The 15,633-nt window shown below is 37.1% G+C and overlaps 1 pseudogene; it reads right to left on the reverse strand.

The window, feature by feature from the left end:
* Nucleotides 1-6,532: 6,532 nt before the first annotated feature.
* Nucleotides 6,533-9,590, reverse strand: LOC110324069 (annotated as a pseudogene).
* Nucleotides 9,591-15,633: the final 6,043 nt, after the last annotated feature.

A 15,633-nucleotide genomic window follows, 5' to 3' on the forward strand; every position in this document is an offset into this window, starting at 1 on the left:
TGTCACATTTCTTGTTTCCTAAAGTTCACATTTTTCTTTCTTTTTTTAAATTTCATTTCTTTGTTGCCTAATGATTGCTTGCAAATATAAGAGGATGCATAAAATGTGTTTTTTTATTTTTACATATCTAAAACATCTCTATTCAAATGAATGACAGTTTTGTTCAAGTACAGAATTTTAGGTTTTAAAAACCCAATCATTGTCTCCATTACATTAATAATATTTTGCTGTGTTCTTCTGGTCTCTACTGTTGCCATTAAGAGTATAGGTGTAATGTTTGACTTCTCTCTTCTGGATATGACCTGGTTTGATCAGAATATTCCCTCTTCTGGAGATTGAAATGCTGTCCTTTGGTGGCCATTGCTTGGGAAACTACTCTGTGGCCCTTATAGTCTTGTCAGAGTAAATAAAAGATATTGTATTCCCAGAGTTTACCAAATAATTTGTTTCCCTTTGGCTTTCTATTTATTCATGGGAGAGAGAAAAGGATATGGGATTATCTGAATGAGATAACTAAATTTATCTACATATTATTGTACAAAGTCTACATGAATAGGTACCTGCTTCATGTTTGTCTTTGGGAAGACTCTGTGCACACCACAGCTTCCCCTTCAAGGGTACTTGAAATTTAGCAGAAGAAATATGATTTAATTTTTTTAAAGCTTAACCACAGTAGAAAGAATTCAAATTGATGTGTAGAAACAGTATAACAATGCTTCAAGGCAAAATGTAAAGAGATGAGGAAAATGCCAAGAGGAAGGTGTGTCTAATGAGTCAGAATGTCTGTGGTGCAGCAAAACTAGGGAATGACATTACCATGAGGATCTCTGATGCCAGGACGATTAGTGCCAGTGGAAGATATATCCAGTCACAGGCACCAGTGTGTGAAAGGCACAAAGACAGGGAAATCAGAAACGTGGTTTCAAATAAAAATTTGGTCATCCACAAGAATGAACGCAGGGTTGATAATAGGGAATAGGGAGCCATAGAATTACTGATTTTAGCTGAAAGCAATGATGGTTTTTTACTCATGTCTTTTCATTGCTAACCCATGACCTGTACTATTTTGACAGTTAAGAAAGCTTAGTGGGCCACTAACGTGTTTGATCAGTCTATGTGTGTTTATGAGCATCTGATCTCCAATAGTTTGCAGTGTTGGGTGTGAATTTTACACAGCTGACTCTAAATCATCACAAAAGGTAAAATGCATAAGTATATATGGAAGAAGAAAGCAAGACACTTTGTTTTTATACCTCACATTCCAAAGGAGATGAATTTCTCTAAAATACTTCCTTAGCAATTTATTATTATTATTATTATTATTATTATTATTATTATATTAATTTCTTAGAGAGAAGGCTAGAAGAGGGTGTCATCTTGTGGGTTACCAGACCATCAGCATGATCAATAGCTGTGGTACTTGCTAAGTAAGAGTAACAATAAACAGTTCAGATTTTCCACATTGGTTGAAAGCAGCGAGTGTCACCCCACTAACTACATTGGACACTGAGGGTTACCCTGGTTTTGACATGTAAGAGTGCATAATTCCAAGCTTATGTTTGCCATTTTACAGCATGGGAGTTGTCACTCTTCGTGAGCTTTCCTTTATATCCTTCTCATGGTTATCTTATACTTATAGTTTCTTTTGTGGAAGAAAAATTCACCGAATCAAGGACAAAGTAATAGAGATCCTCTTGCCTTTTCAAACAATAAAAAGGCATAGCCTGCCATGTGGGTGTATGGATTGCAGACCAGGGGTAGCAATTATAGCATCATTAATAATTCTTTATATCATATATAATCAACACTTTAGTTTGGGAACAGGACACAGGAGCACCTAACCCTATAAATGACCTACCTCATTTGAAATGTATAAAAGTGCATTATTTTCCCCAGAACTAGCTTCATATATACATACTTTGCTTTTCCTCCAAAATGCCATTAAGATTTTAGATAATGCACTCATTCCCAGGATCAAGAAATATATTTCAATTAAAGTAAACTGTTACTATCTATAAGTGGTCAGGGTACCCAGTTTACACTCGATGATGGAGTGTATCGAAACTCATAGGGATTATCATCACTTGTGCCACCACAGAAGAAAATGTGTGGAGAGAGGTATGAGTTAATTTTTCAAGTCTGCAATGGGCTAACCCTGAGCAGAAAGGTCAGCCCACTACCATTATCAGCTTAATTGTTTTGGCCTTACTGAAATAGTGTATGTATACTGATAAAGAGAGAAATGACCACTTTAAGAACATGATTAGTCATTCCATCTTCGACAAGGACGGAATGACTAATTATCAATGGAATATTTTCAAGATAAATGGCTAAAGAATTGCAGGTTATGGCATTGAGTCGATTCCTTCATTTTACATAGGGAATGAAATTTCATAGGGAATGGAAGACTAGAATAGAATAGTGATGGGTGAGTGAACGTATACTTTCAAACTACATGGAAAACAGAAAGGATAACTACCCACATACACAATAATTTGTATTTAATTTCATTGAACTTAATCATTTCCAAGATTGAGAGTTGGACTTGAAGTCCTACCACAGAGACACTTGACTAGCCATGCTTATTGCTGCATTATTCACAGTACCTAAGAAATAGAAGATTGGGCAGCCATCTACAGAAGAATGGATAGAGAAAATGTAGTGCATGTGCACATAGAATATTCAGTTGAAAGGGAGAAAAGAGATTGTGACATTTACCAGGAAATATAAGTTGTGGACCTTGAAAGGAGATGGTCAGCTGAGAAAAAGAGATCTTGAGAGTGTGGGGAATAGAGGGTAAGAAATTGAATGCACATAATATGAAAACAGAACTATTGCGGGAGAAGGGGGACTAGAAGACATAGGGTAGGAAAGTTGATATGGGCAATAGGTAAGAGAATTATATGAATAATGTATGTGCGAAATGCTAAGATGAAAATGTTGCTTTGAATGCTACTTCAAAAAACATAAAAATACTATAACCCCAAACATATTGACATAATAAAAAACAAAAAATATACAAAATAAAACCTACTTTAAAAATTATATCATAGAACCTATTTTGTCCTAGCTTTTATGAAAAGCCATCTATTTTATGTTTTTGTATTATTCAAAATGTAAAATGGGATATTATTTTTGCATAGATTTTTAATACCTTACTTATCTCATATTTCAATAAGTTCAGATTTTTCTCTATCACATGGCAATATGTCTGACATTTGCATCCATGCAGAATACATTGAGGGAGATAACTAAAATAGAAGAAATGTTGATGAGGAGCTTCAACATTCTTCCAGTGGAGAATCATAAGAGCTGCCTGTGTTTCAAGGTGGGTTATACAACTGGAGACCATATGTCCAATGTGGAACTATGTCTGTTATCCTGTATTTAGTTTCCAACACCATTCCAATTGTAGGGTTAGAAGACTACATCACTATGGTGTTTTTTGTGTGTTTGTTTGTTTGTTTGTTTTTTGCATGGATTCTGAGGATCAAAGTTAGGACCTCACTCTTGTAAGGCAAACACATTAACTACTGAAATGCCTTCCCAACCCCCAATTCCTTAATATTAATGTGGCATTTGTAGAATGCCACCAATAAGAATTGTGCCATTGTTCATTATTGTCCTTCAAGGGGATTACCTTGGGAAATGAGAGTTTCAGACCTCTAAAATTTCCTGGGAGATTATAGCCCCTGGGTGATGTTTCATCTTGATATTTTCAGGTTCACTTCTCTGAATCATTCCAATAAGTTCATGTTTTGCCTTGATGAACTTTTCCTTCCCCTTCCTGTCTGCTTATATCAATTAACGTCCTTAAGAACGAACTATGGGGCTGGACACTAAAGCTTTGCACACTGGGAGCTCACTGCCTTTGACACATGATGACTTATCCTATCAGTCTTTCAGTCTTTCACTTGCTCACTACACTGCCATCATAATTTAGGGGCATTTATTTTGTGGTTTTATGACTGGATGATAGTATTTCATGAATAATAATGAAAGAAAGAATGTTCTATCATATCATACCCTCTTACAACGTAGTAACATTATAAATGCAAAAATTATTACAATTCAAATGCTGTTAACTTTTCTTTTTTTTTAACACCTACTCTATTAAAAGTAAAACTAGTCAAGCATACATTCTACTTCCCGGCATTTAAAAGGGTTAGCTTTAGGGTGGTTAATGTAAATAATCTTTGACCCTTGGATCACTTACTTAAAGAATGCCACTGGTGTTTAAAGCAAAGTAAAGCAATATGATTTTGACTTAAAAATTGACACTATGTGTTAGATGCAAGAAGATGCCTAATAAAAAAAAATTAGTGCATATAAAGTTAGAGACTTAAGTTTCAATTGCATTTTTAATTACTCAGTCCACCAGGAGCCTATCCAAACCACATAGGCAAATCTTGAGTCTATGGCAAAACTGATCTAGATAGTAGGAATAATTAAAAAGCCACAGATAATTCTAAATGCTATGGCAACAATTCATTGAACTTTCCTCCTTGGAGAAATAGTTTTATAAGAGCTACAGATCATTATACAACTGTGAGGCTCACACTCCCTGAATTGCCCTGCTGCAGTCTCTGGGGAAAGACGTGAAAAGCCATGAAACAGCTAAGTTGGGAAAGGAACAGAGCTTTGAAGAGGAGATTGAAGCTTCCCACTAACACGAGAACAATGCATGAGCCAAGACTGGAGAAAAGTTGTGGCTTCGGATGGCAGACATCATTGAAGCTTTGAGAAAAGAGTTGTGCTGACCCAGTTCTCAGAGGCTTTGCTTTGACATAACTTCTCTTTGTTTTCTTTAACTCAAGCCTATGTCTTCCATTCCATTTTTTATTTGCCTTATTGATTCCAGTATACTGTGGTAGACTCTTGAGTCTGAGGCTGTACATCAGTGACAAAATGTTATTCCTGTATGCACAAGGCCCTGGGTTTGATCACTACAATACAATAATAAAGGATAAAATAAATATATATCACTCTGTCTTATTGAAGTTTGAGGATACTGTTGTACTCTGGTCTTTGGTATATTTCAGTGGTTTATCTCATCAGTCGTAGCTTGGTGTATTAGTCAGTGTTCTAGAGGAGCAGACCTGATAGAATGAATCTAAGTATATATACAAAGGAGATTTATTATAATGTTTTCCAGGCTGTGGTCCAGCTAATCCAACAATGACTGTCTAACAATAAAAGATCTAAGAATCTAACAGATGTCTAAACAGCTCATAGTTATGCCTAGCATGAATTAACTATCCTTCATATAACTACAACCACATTATAAATTCAGAATAGGTGGCAATGTCCCTTGAGGGGCATTCCTTTAGTATCTCAGACTTAAATATGCTAACCACTAATTCTCTTAATTGATGTTACATTACATGAAAATAATCTAAGAATGAAAACTCAACTATTCTTAACAAAATATAACAGAAATGCTTATGTCAATTATGTCTGCATTTTTGCAATTGGCCATATGGTCATAGCTGGCATTTACAACTATGTTCCTCTACCACCTACTCTGTATTTTCTCCATCTTCAGCAAGTCTTGAATCTTTCCCTAGAGTGGACCATATCTGTGCCTTTTCATCCTGCTTCGATTGGATTGTTATAGTTTCCCATTGACTTTAATCACAGGACATGGTAGCAATAAGAGATTCTCTAAGGCATCTCCTGCACTCCAGATATAACCACTCTTACCTCCATTGTGGCGAAGCAATCCAATTTCCCCATGGTCGTCTGGATCAACAATCCCTCCTAAGACTATTATTTTTTCTTACCCTGTAGGTTTAAAGGCATCAGAAGTCCGATGTTGCCAGAGGAACATCTGAGCTTCTAGTTCAATGGAATATTTGTTGTGTCTGGGACACTGAAACCAAAATTTCTAGGTCAGTAGAACTTAAGGTCACAGGAACAGGAAGCAAAAATTGTTCCTAGTGAGTCATGACCGAGCCCACTCAGTCAGCCAACAGGTTGTCCAGTGCAGGGATGAGGATTAAAAAAAAAAAAAGACAATTAGACAACACTGTAGTGTGACCCCAGCCAGTTCTGAGGCTGAGGCAGGGTTATTTTTTTTCCCAGTCTGCTTTTATAGCATTTTAATTACATGCAAGTAGTAAGGGCGAGCAGTACAATAAGACACAAGCAAGGCAGCAAGCAAAGTCCCGTGATTACTCCCCTGATAGTTGTTTCCAAACGCTTGTCAGAATGACCAAAATACCTGAACCTACTTCCTGGTCCAAGCCCAAAATCAGATTCTTGCCTGAAGCCTGCTTCTTTTGTTCCACCCTAAAATTAAGATTCCTGCCTGAACCTACTTCCCTGTTATAGCCTAAAATTAGATTCCTACCTGAATTTACTTCCTTGTCATGGCCTAATGTCAGATTCCTGCCTGAAACCCATTTCTTTGTCCTTGGCCAGTGTCAGATTCCTGCCAAGCGGCCTCCCAAAGGCTCCCCACAGTCACTAGGGGTGATAGTGAGTAGAACTTTTCTCTTTCTACTCCTTGTCCTAGAACTTTGTATCCTAGCTATGGTAAAACCACCTTCCAGAGAACCCTGCCCCAACCCTCCTGGCTGATGACACTTGGTGCTATGACTGGGTTCCATGTTTTTATCAGTACAGCTGCTTCGGATGGTGGGGCAGGCACATGGTAAGACCAGTGAATTCTATGAATGTAGGCCCATTATCACACTTCTCTGGCTGTGAAGTGAGTTCCTTGGCCAGAAGCAATACTGTGTAGAGTACCATGTCCATGGATAAGGCTTTCTGTAAGTCTATGAATGGTGATTTTGGCAGAAAAAAAAAAATATGTGCAGGAAAGGTAAATTCATAACTAGAATAAGATCTACTCCAGTAAAGCTAAAGTATTATCCTTTTTATGGAGGAAGTGGTCTAATTTTAGTCAACCTGCCACAAGGTTGCTAGCTGGCCACCCCAGGGAATGGTGCCTTATTTAGGGCTCAGTGCAGGTCTCTGCTATTGGCAGATCTGAAACTTAGCATCAGCTGTAGCCAGGTCAGCCTTTGTGAGTGGCATTCCAAATTGTCAAGATCATACGTACCCCTATCTCTGCTACCATGGGCATTTTTTTTATGGGCCTACTGGAAAATGACCAGGACAGCTGAGGAAAGAGGTTGACTGTCCACATAATTGGTCATCCTGTCTACTTGATTACTGAATTCTTCCTCTGCTAAAGTCACCTTTTGATGAACATTTACATAGGACACAAATGTCTTCAAATCCTTAGCCCATTTGAAAAGATCTATTCACATGAGGGAACCTCAGATGTCTTTCTCACTAATTGTCCAATTTCCAACTCTGTAACCATATAGCCCATACTTGGCTATAGTCCATTCATAAGTGAAAAAAAAATCACACATCTGCCCATTTCTCCTTCCAATCAAAATGTATGACCATGTATATTGCCACTGTCAAGATCCCCCTCTACAGGTGTCTTTCAGGAATGTCCCAGAAATGGGTTGAAATGCTACATCTTTATGGGTGGTACCTCCATAACAGGAAAAGTCATCATTAAACCAGGCCCTCGTCTTCCCGTCCTCAGTCAACTGATTAAAGGGCACATCCCACAAGGTTGTAAGTGTATGCATGGCAGTAGACAACATTGTAATGGGTGTATAAATCATAGACATTTGAGCAACTTCTTCATGTAACTTCCTTGTACCTTCAGGACCTACTCAGACCTGACCTTATATCTACCACCTCCATTTGATAATGGAACATGTTGTGCATATCCAACTTTATGTCTTGGTGGATCAGAAAATATTGAGCTCAAGATGGACAGCTCAGGTTGTATGGTAACTTGATAACTCATTGACGAATATTCAATTTCCAATAAAGCCCAATAGCAGGCCAAGAGCTGTCTGACAAAAGAATAGTCTTTAGATGATGGTAGGGTCTTGTTCTAAAATCCCAAAAGTCTCTTTTGTGATTTATCTATAAGGGCCTGCCAAAGGTTCCAAACAGCATCCTTATCTTTCACTTACATGTCAAGTACCATCAAGTCTGCTAGATAATACAATATGAGAAATAGAGAAGCCTATACAAAAGCTTGGACCTGTTAAAGAGCCTTTTCCTATTCCAGGTACCAATCAAAATTAGCAGCTTTCAGAGTCAACTTGGTATATGGTATAACATACCCAAGTGAGGTATGTGCTTTCTCCAGAATCCAAATAGGCCCACTAAACATCATGCTTCTTCCTTGGTGTTGGGAGGGACCAGGTGCAATAACTTATCTCTTGCCTTAGAAAGAATATCTTTGCATGCCCTACACAACTGTATTCCTAAGAATTTCACTGAAGTAAAAGTTCCTTGAATTTTGTTTGCTTTATTTCCCATTCTCTGATGCACAGATGTATTACCAACAAGTCTAAAGTGATTGCTACATCTGGCTCACTTGATCCATTCAGCATAATATCATCAAAATAGTGAACTGATAAGATATTTTATGAAAGAGACAGATGATCAAGATCCCTTCTAACTAAATTTTGACACAGGTTAGGAGAGTTAATATATTCTTGAGGTAAAATTGTAACATTTTACCCTTGCCTACTGAAAACAAATTTCTCTGGTATGCTTTGTGGACAGGTACCAAAATGAAACCCAACAAAAGCTAAACAAAAAGGAATTTGCTAAATCAATAGCTGAATACCGTGTGCCAGGAGATGTGTTAATTTGCTCAAGTAAGGACACTACATCTGGTATAACAGTTGTGATTGGAGTCACTACTTGACTGAATTTTTGACAATCAACCATCATTCTCCATGATCCATGGTTCCTCTGTTCTGGCAGGATAAGAGAATTAAAGGGAGATATAATGGCAACTACCAATCTCTTCTACATCTCTCACGTCCTTGACAGTGGCACTAATTTCTGCAATTCCTCCAGGAATATAATATTGGTTTAGAGTCACAAGTTTTCCTAGCAGAAGCAACACAGAGGGCTTCCATTTAGCCTTTCCAACCATAATATCACTCAATCTGTAGGTCAGGGAACCAATGTGAGAATTCAGCCAATTTCTAAGTATATCTATCCCAATTATACATTCTTGGACTGCTAAAATGACCACAAGATGATTTTGGGGACCCACTGGCCCTACAGAAACTTGGACTTCAGTCAAAACCTGAAAGAAAAAATTGCAAGATTTCCTTTTTGCATAATCCAATGGAACCTTTCTTACATTTGTTTGAGGGTGTTCATTTTCTATAGATCAAACAAAAATGCAAAAGGCTTCTTTTCTATTTCATACCTGTAAACACCGTGATTGATGAGTCAGTACCAAAGGTCCATATGAGTCATGACACCATAAAATTCATGTCGCCTTTACTGACTTTATGGGTCAGACCATTAGGGACATTTCTTTGTCTGTGTCACCCATCATGATAATTAAGATCGCCTTCCCTTTGGTGAGTCAGTTCTCTTACCTGACCCTTGCTACTTGGGTGCCCAATTAAACATGTTGCATTTAATTCACCAAAGTGAACAACAATGTCTCCAATCCTGAAGGCTGTCACAAGAAAAAGGATGACAACAAAATTCTTCAATTGCGCTGGTGCGCCTCTCACCATTTTGTGTCTTATAGGATTAATGAAATGCATGTCTTCTGGGCTTTCCCACTGTGGTGAATTAGGTTTTACATAATACCCACTCTAGCATTGCAATTTACCTAGATCTTAAAATCCTGTCATCAACACTAATCCAAGGGATATCAGGCTTTTCAAATTCTTTTTCAGGAGGACAGCCTTTATTATTATTATTTTTAAATTGGATATTTTATATATTTACATTTCTTTTTTTAAATTTAAAACTGGATTTATTTTGATAGTTTCATAATTTAAGATAGAGCATTAAAAATCAAAACTCACAATTTAGGATCCCAATCAAATGATATTAAAATGAAATTAAAAATTGCTTTAAAAGTGTAAAATTGAATATGTACAATAAAAACCTTAGAATTAATACTTTAAAAATGGGAAATTAAAGTTTGAGGTCCCTTCGGTTCGGACGATATTTATTGTGCATTTATCTCGTGTGCGATGCCAGAGCCCCACTTTCCTTTGACTTGATCTTGCTTAGAAGGGCGTCCATTGCCCTCGGGTGCCTCATTTTCTCTTCTCAGCCGCTTGTTTCTCAGTCTGAGGATCCTCGAGTCGGGGCTCAGGTTCGGGAAGGTGGAGCTTGCTGCCCTTTTGGCCCTCGCCACCTTTATTTCTTGTGGGGAACCACAGTGGAATCCAATCCCATGGAGGCTCATGGAGTCCATCACAGGTTCTCTGCTTTCCCGGTTTCCCCTCCAGAAACCCCCATCCCATCCTCCCTCACCTTGCTTCTATGAGGGTGCTCCCCCACCCACCTACTTCTGCCTCGCCTCCCTGGCATTCCACTACAGTGGGCCATCGAGCCTTCACAGGACGGAGGGCCTCTTCTCCCACTGACAAGGCCATTCTCTGCTACATATGCGGCTGGGACCAGAGGTCCCTCCATGTGTACTCTTTGTTTGATGGTTTAGTCCCTGAGAGCTCTAGGGGGTCTGGTTAGTTGAAGTTGTTCTTTCTATGCTTTGCAAACTCCTGAAACTCCTTTAGTCCTCTCTCTAACTCCTCCATTGGGAATACTGTGCTCAGTCTAAGGGTTGTGAGCATCTGCCTCTGTTTGTCAGGCTCTGGCAGAGCCTCTCAGGAGACAGCTATATCATGTTCCTGCCAGCAAGCACTTCTTTGCATACACAAAAGTGCCTGGGCTTGGGGTCTGTATATGGGATGAATCCCCAGGTGGGGCAGTCTCTGGATGGCCTTTCCTTCAGTCTTTACTCCACACTCTGTCTCAGTATTTCCTCCCTTGAGTATTTTGTTCAACCTTCAAAGAAGGACTGAAGCATCCACACTTTGGTCTTCTTCTTGAGCTTCATGTGGTCTGTGACTTGTATCTTGGATATTCTGAGCTTTTGGGTTAATATTCATGAACTCATTATTTTTAATAGCTGAGTAGTACTCCTTTGTGTAAATGTACCACATTTTCTGTAACCATTCCTCTGTTGAAGATCATCTGTATTCTTTACAGCATCTGGCTATTATAAATAAGGCTGCTATGATGCTCCAGCATATAACAAGGACACATACTCCACTATGGCCATCTTTTGACAATGCCTCAGCTAACTATTCAAACTAACTTTTAACACCTCTTTCAACTGTGTGAACTTTCTAATTAAACCTGAAACCTCCAAGGCCCACATCAATACAGACTCACCAAATCCAATGCCTCTTGCAGTTGCTGAATCAAGATAATCAAATGTTTTTGTCTCCTTAAGCTTGTAAAATAGTTCACATCATGGGTTCTCAGTATCTTCTAAGCTCCCAAGAGAGGCTTCAGTAACTGGAGTGCCTTCAGATACTGTGAGTGTTAACAAATTTGAAAAATCTATTCCAGCTTCTTAAAAAATATTATTCTTATATTTGTAAGTTCTTAGAAAATGAAAATATATAGATCAGTGGGGCCATGGTCATTTTAGCAATATATATCTTATTTTCATGGAGTCTAGGTGAGGTTATTGAAAACTTACTTTATCTGCTATACAGGATAGGTTCTTGGACTTGATTATCTTGGTCTTTTTTATTTTAACACACACACGTTCTCCTTCAAGCCTAATTTTACTTTTGTAAATTTACTTTTGTACTTTTAATGATAATTTATGAGCCCCTGCCACATAGGTGATAACAGAGACATGGTGTCATTTTGTGTATCTACCCAGGTACAGAATTATTCTCTACTCTCAAAATGAAGTCAAAAGTTCAAAGACAATCTGAGAAAACACTGCTTTGTATATTATGGAGTAACTCAGGACAGGATACAGCTTGGTCTCAACAATAACAAATGGCAGATGGGGGATATATGAGGGAACAAGCAAGAGGAGTTTTTCAGGGACTGAAAAATAAGAGAAGGACTCCTCCGAAAACAAGAGACCTACAAAGAAGAGATGAAGTTTGTTAGGCTGAAGCATAACATACACATGAAGGAATTGGAGTAGTGAGACTGTCATTGGAGGCAGGATACAGCACACAAATAATCTGTGAACTTTTTATTTGCAATATAAACATCACAGTTGCTGAATACCAAACATTTGATGCTATTTTACTTTAACCTACTTTAACACATACCTTTAAGAAAAATGAATGCCTTTATACATAATGCCTTTATGGCCAGTTATTAAATATATTTCCCCCATTATCCTAGATTTGTGACTTAATGCTTTCTCATCTCCCTTGCTTCTGAGTTCTGAAAGGAGTGCAGGAAGAAAACATCATCTTCCAATCTCAGTCCATTCACAACTCTGCAATCCTCCACACGTTCTTTTCTTCAGTAAAATAGCTACAGACTGATGCTGACAGTGGCATTGGAAGTCACTTGCAAAAGACTGTCACCTCCAAGCCTTTACCTACCCCCACAAACACTATCATGGCAAGTTAGACTTTAAGAAACATGCTTCTATTGTACTCTGTCTTTGAGATTTTGTTGTATACCCAGAGGTTCTATATTGTTTTCTCATGATAATTAATACTTGTTGTCTCTTCTCTTATTACTTAGTCCTAAAACAAGAGTGAGATCTAGTCTTAGGAAAAATATATAATATTTGATACTTTCATGGATACTTTCAAGAGGTTTAAGTTAATCTCTCTCCCCTAGCCTGCTATGGAATGTCTTGAATGTAATTTTAATATATTTTGGTCAATATATTCTTGAGAGCTTGTTTGGAAGTTCTAGCATGGTTACCTTAATACCCCTGACCAATGAACGGTCCTCCTCTGTTGGGGAAGGCTATCTGTATTAAGCAAATGTGCAGCTTTTGAGGAACACTACATGTACTTGTGAGGGAAGAATGGAACACTTGTCCTCATTAATGTTATCATTGCTGTAATGAATCACCATGACCAAAAGCAACATGGGGAAGAAGGGGTATATTTCACTCACAGTACCATATAACAGTTTGTCGCCAAAAAGCAATGGGGACAGGAATTCAAGCAAGGCAGGGACCTGGAGTCAGGAGCAGATGTAGAGGCAACGAAGGAGCATCACTTACTGACTGCACCCCTTGGCTTGCTCTACTTGCATTTTATAGAACCTAGGGTCACCAGCTCAAAAATGGCATCACTAGGATGTCCCCCTCCACCCTTAATCACTAAGTAAATGACCTACAGCCTGATTTTATGGAGGCATTTTCTCGATTGAGGGTTCCTCCTCTCAGATTACTTCAGCTTGTGTTAAGTTGACATAAATCTGGCCAACACACCTGTCTATCTAGCCAGATCAGCCAAATCAGCCCTGGCCATCAGTGGGCTGATATGTCACAGCCAGACCACCTTCATCTCCTATTCTCTATGCTATAAAAATTATGTCTTGGTTTTAGTGAAGTCAAAAGATTAAAAATAATGAAGACACAATGCTAGGTGACTATGGAATTGGGAGGAGATGGGGAATAAATATGAATGAAATGTAATATATGAAATTCTCAAAGAATTAATAAAAATAAATAATAAGAATACATGACAAGCAACATATTTGTTTCATATATAACCACAAATGTTTATAATAATATGTAGATAAACATACACACAAGTATTTGCATACATATCTAATTATATGAGAAAGTACTAATCCACAGGGGAAAAAATGTCAATTATAAGAAAATAATAAACAACATTTGGGAGTAAGTTAGTGACCTCTAGACTAGAGGTAGTAAGAATGAATAGGGGAGAATATAAATAAATCTAAGTCCTGGGTAAGGCTTTTGAATTAAAACTAATTCTAAAATGGAAAAAAATGAATAAAGATATTACATAAAGAAATGATTGTATCTTGTGAATAGATTTGACTAATTCAAATTGCAACATATACATTTCATAAGAAAGAATGAAAATCCGTGTTCAGATTTTGTAAATAAAAACCTATGATTTTATACATAACATTTATCCTAGAATTATATTAATTATCATCAGTGAGTACATTTTCATTGGTTCTCTTTGACAGCTTTGCTCCCCCGAGGCATTGGATGGATTCCATGCAATGAATAAAAAAATCATTAGTGAGAGCAAACTGAGCATTTGGCTGGCACATGAAAATATTATCTCATGATTAACGACAAGATATTTAGATTTACACACTCTCAAGAGCCTTTCATTTAAGGAGAATTACAGGATTTTCATAAGATATCTTGACTATTAATAAATTAAAACAACTCATTTTTTTTTAAGCTAGGTCAATTCACATGATTAGCTACTTTACACTCATTTATCTGGAGATGAAACAGTTGTTCCCATTTATTCTTCAGAAACCATGAAGTAAGTACAATCTGGTTAACTTCCATGAACACATAAGAGGAAAGGTGTTTCCACTTCGTAATAGCAATCTGATGCATAGTGAAAAATAGCAGTAAAAAAAAAAAATCACTACATCAGCAATTCATCCAAGAATGATATTTTTTATAATGATATTGTTATCTGGTCTTACCTAGTGAGCTTTTTCATTGGTCTTAGCCAACATATTCTTAAGGTATAAATTAAAACCCTTCCTCAAGGACATTTTAGTGGTTTGGAAGCATGGGAATAACTCAGTAGTTTTTAATTTAGAAAACAATACAGATAACGTAAGGATAGAAATATGAGTAAGATCAACACACCATAAGCTCGGGCTGTCTGTTATATATGATAAGCATGGTTTTGAAGTTATACAATTTAAAAAAAAACTTATGATAAAGGCTGGTCTTATTAATTCAAGTAATTCAATATGAGCTCAGGCAAGCTACCTTTAAGTAAACTTGCAGGCAAAATGAAACAATATGGAATCCCTAAAAAGATTTTGCTTGAAGAAGAATGTCTATTTACATAAGTAGATTTGTTACTGTGCTTTATATAAAGTAGTTACTTTGTGTTTTGTAAGATTTTATTTTAAAATATGTATATTTACAATTTTAGAAATCAGTTCTTTATGTGAATACAAACTACTTATAGCTATGAATAGAAATAAAAAGTATGTTTAAATGAAAGATATAATTGCTTGTATCATTCTTTATATTAACCAAAATAAAGTGCATATTGATAAGAGAACTATTTAACTTATGCTACATAAATCATTTAAAATCTAACTAAAATAACTATTAATCATTGGTGTACTTATTTAAACCACTACAGACATTAACACTCATATTCAAAACAATTTTAAGTATATGAGCAACAGCTTATGCCAGAAACAAAATTAGGTATAGACAAAACTAATTTTAAAAAATAAAATATTAAAAGATAGGTCTACCCATGTTTCATTGTTGCCATTTCTCCATTTGGATCAGTAAGAAAGTTCTAGAAAATTTATTTATTTTATATAAATTAGACCTACCTCGATATTGTTGTTTAAGTGAAGTTTTGCTGGAGGAATGGCATCACTGGGGGTGGGCCTTTATGATTTGACAGCAGGGCACCTCTTTCTGTTCATTCTCCACTTCCTGTTTAGAGATGCAGTGTTACCACTGCCTGCCACCATGCCATGCTGGACTGGACCTTCTGAAACTGAGAACCCAAAGTCCCAGATAATACACACACACACACACACACACACACACACACA

The sequence above is a fragment of the Mus pahari genome, chromosome 7, assembly GCF_900095145.1.
Source record: "Mus pahari chromosome 7, PAHARI_EIJ_v1.1, whole genome shotgun sequence".
In the NCBI taxonomy this organism is placed as follows: Eukaryota; Metazoa; Chordata; class Mammalia; order Rodentia; family Muridae; genus Mus; species Mus pahari.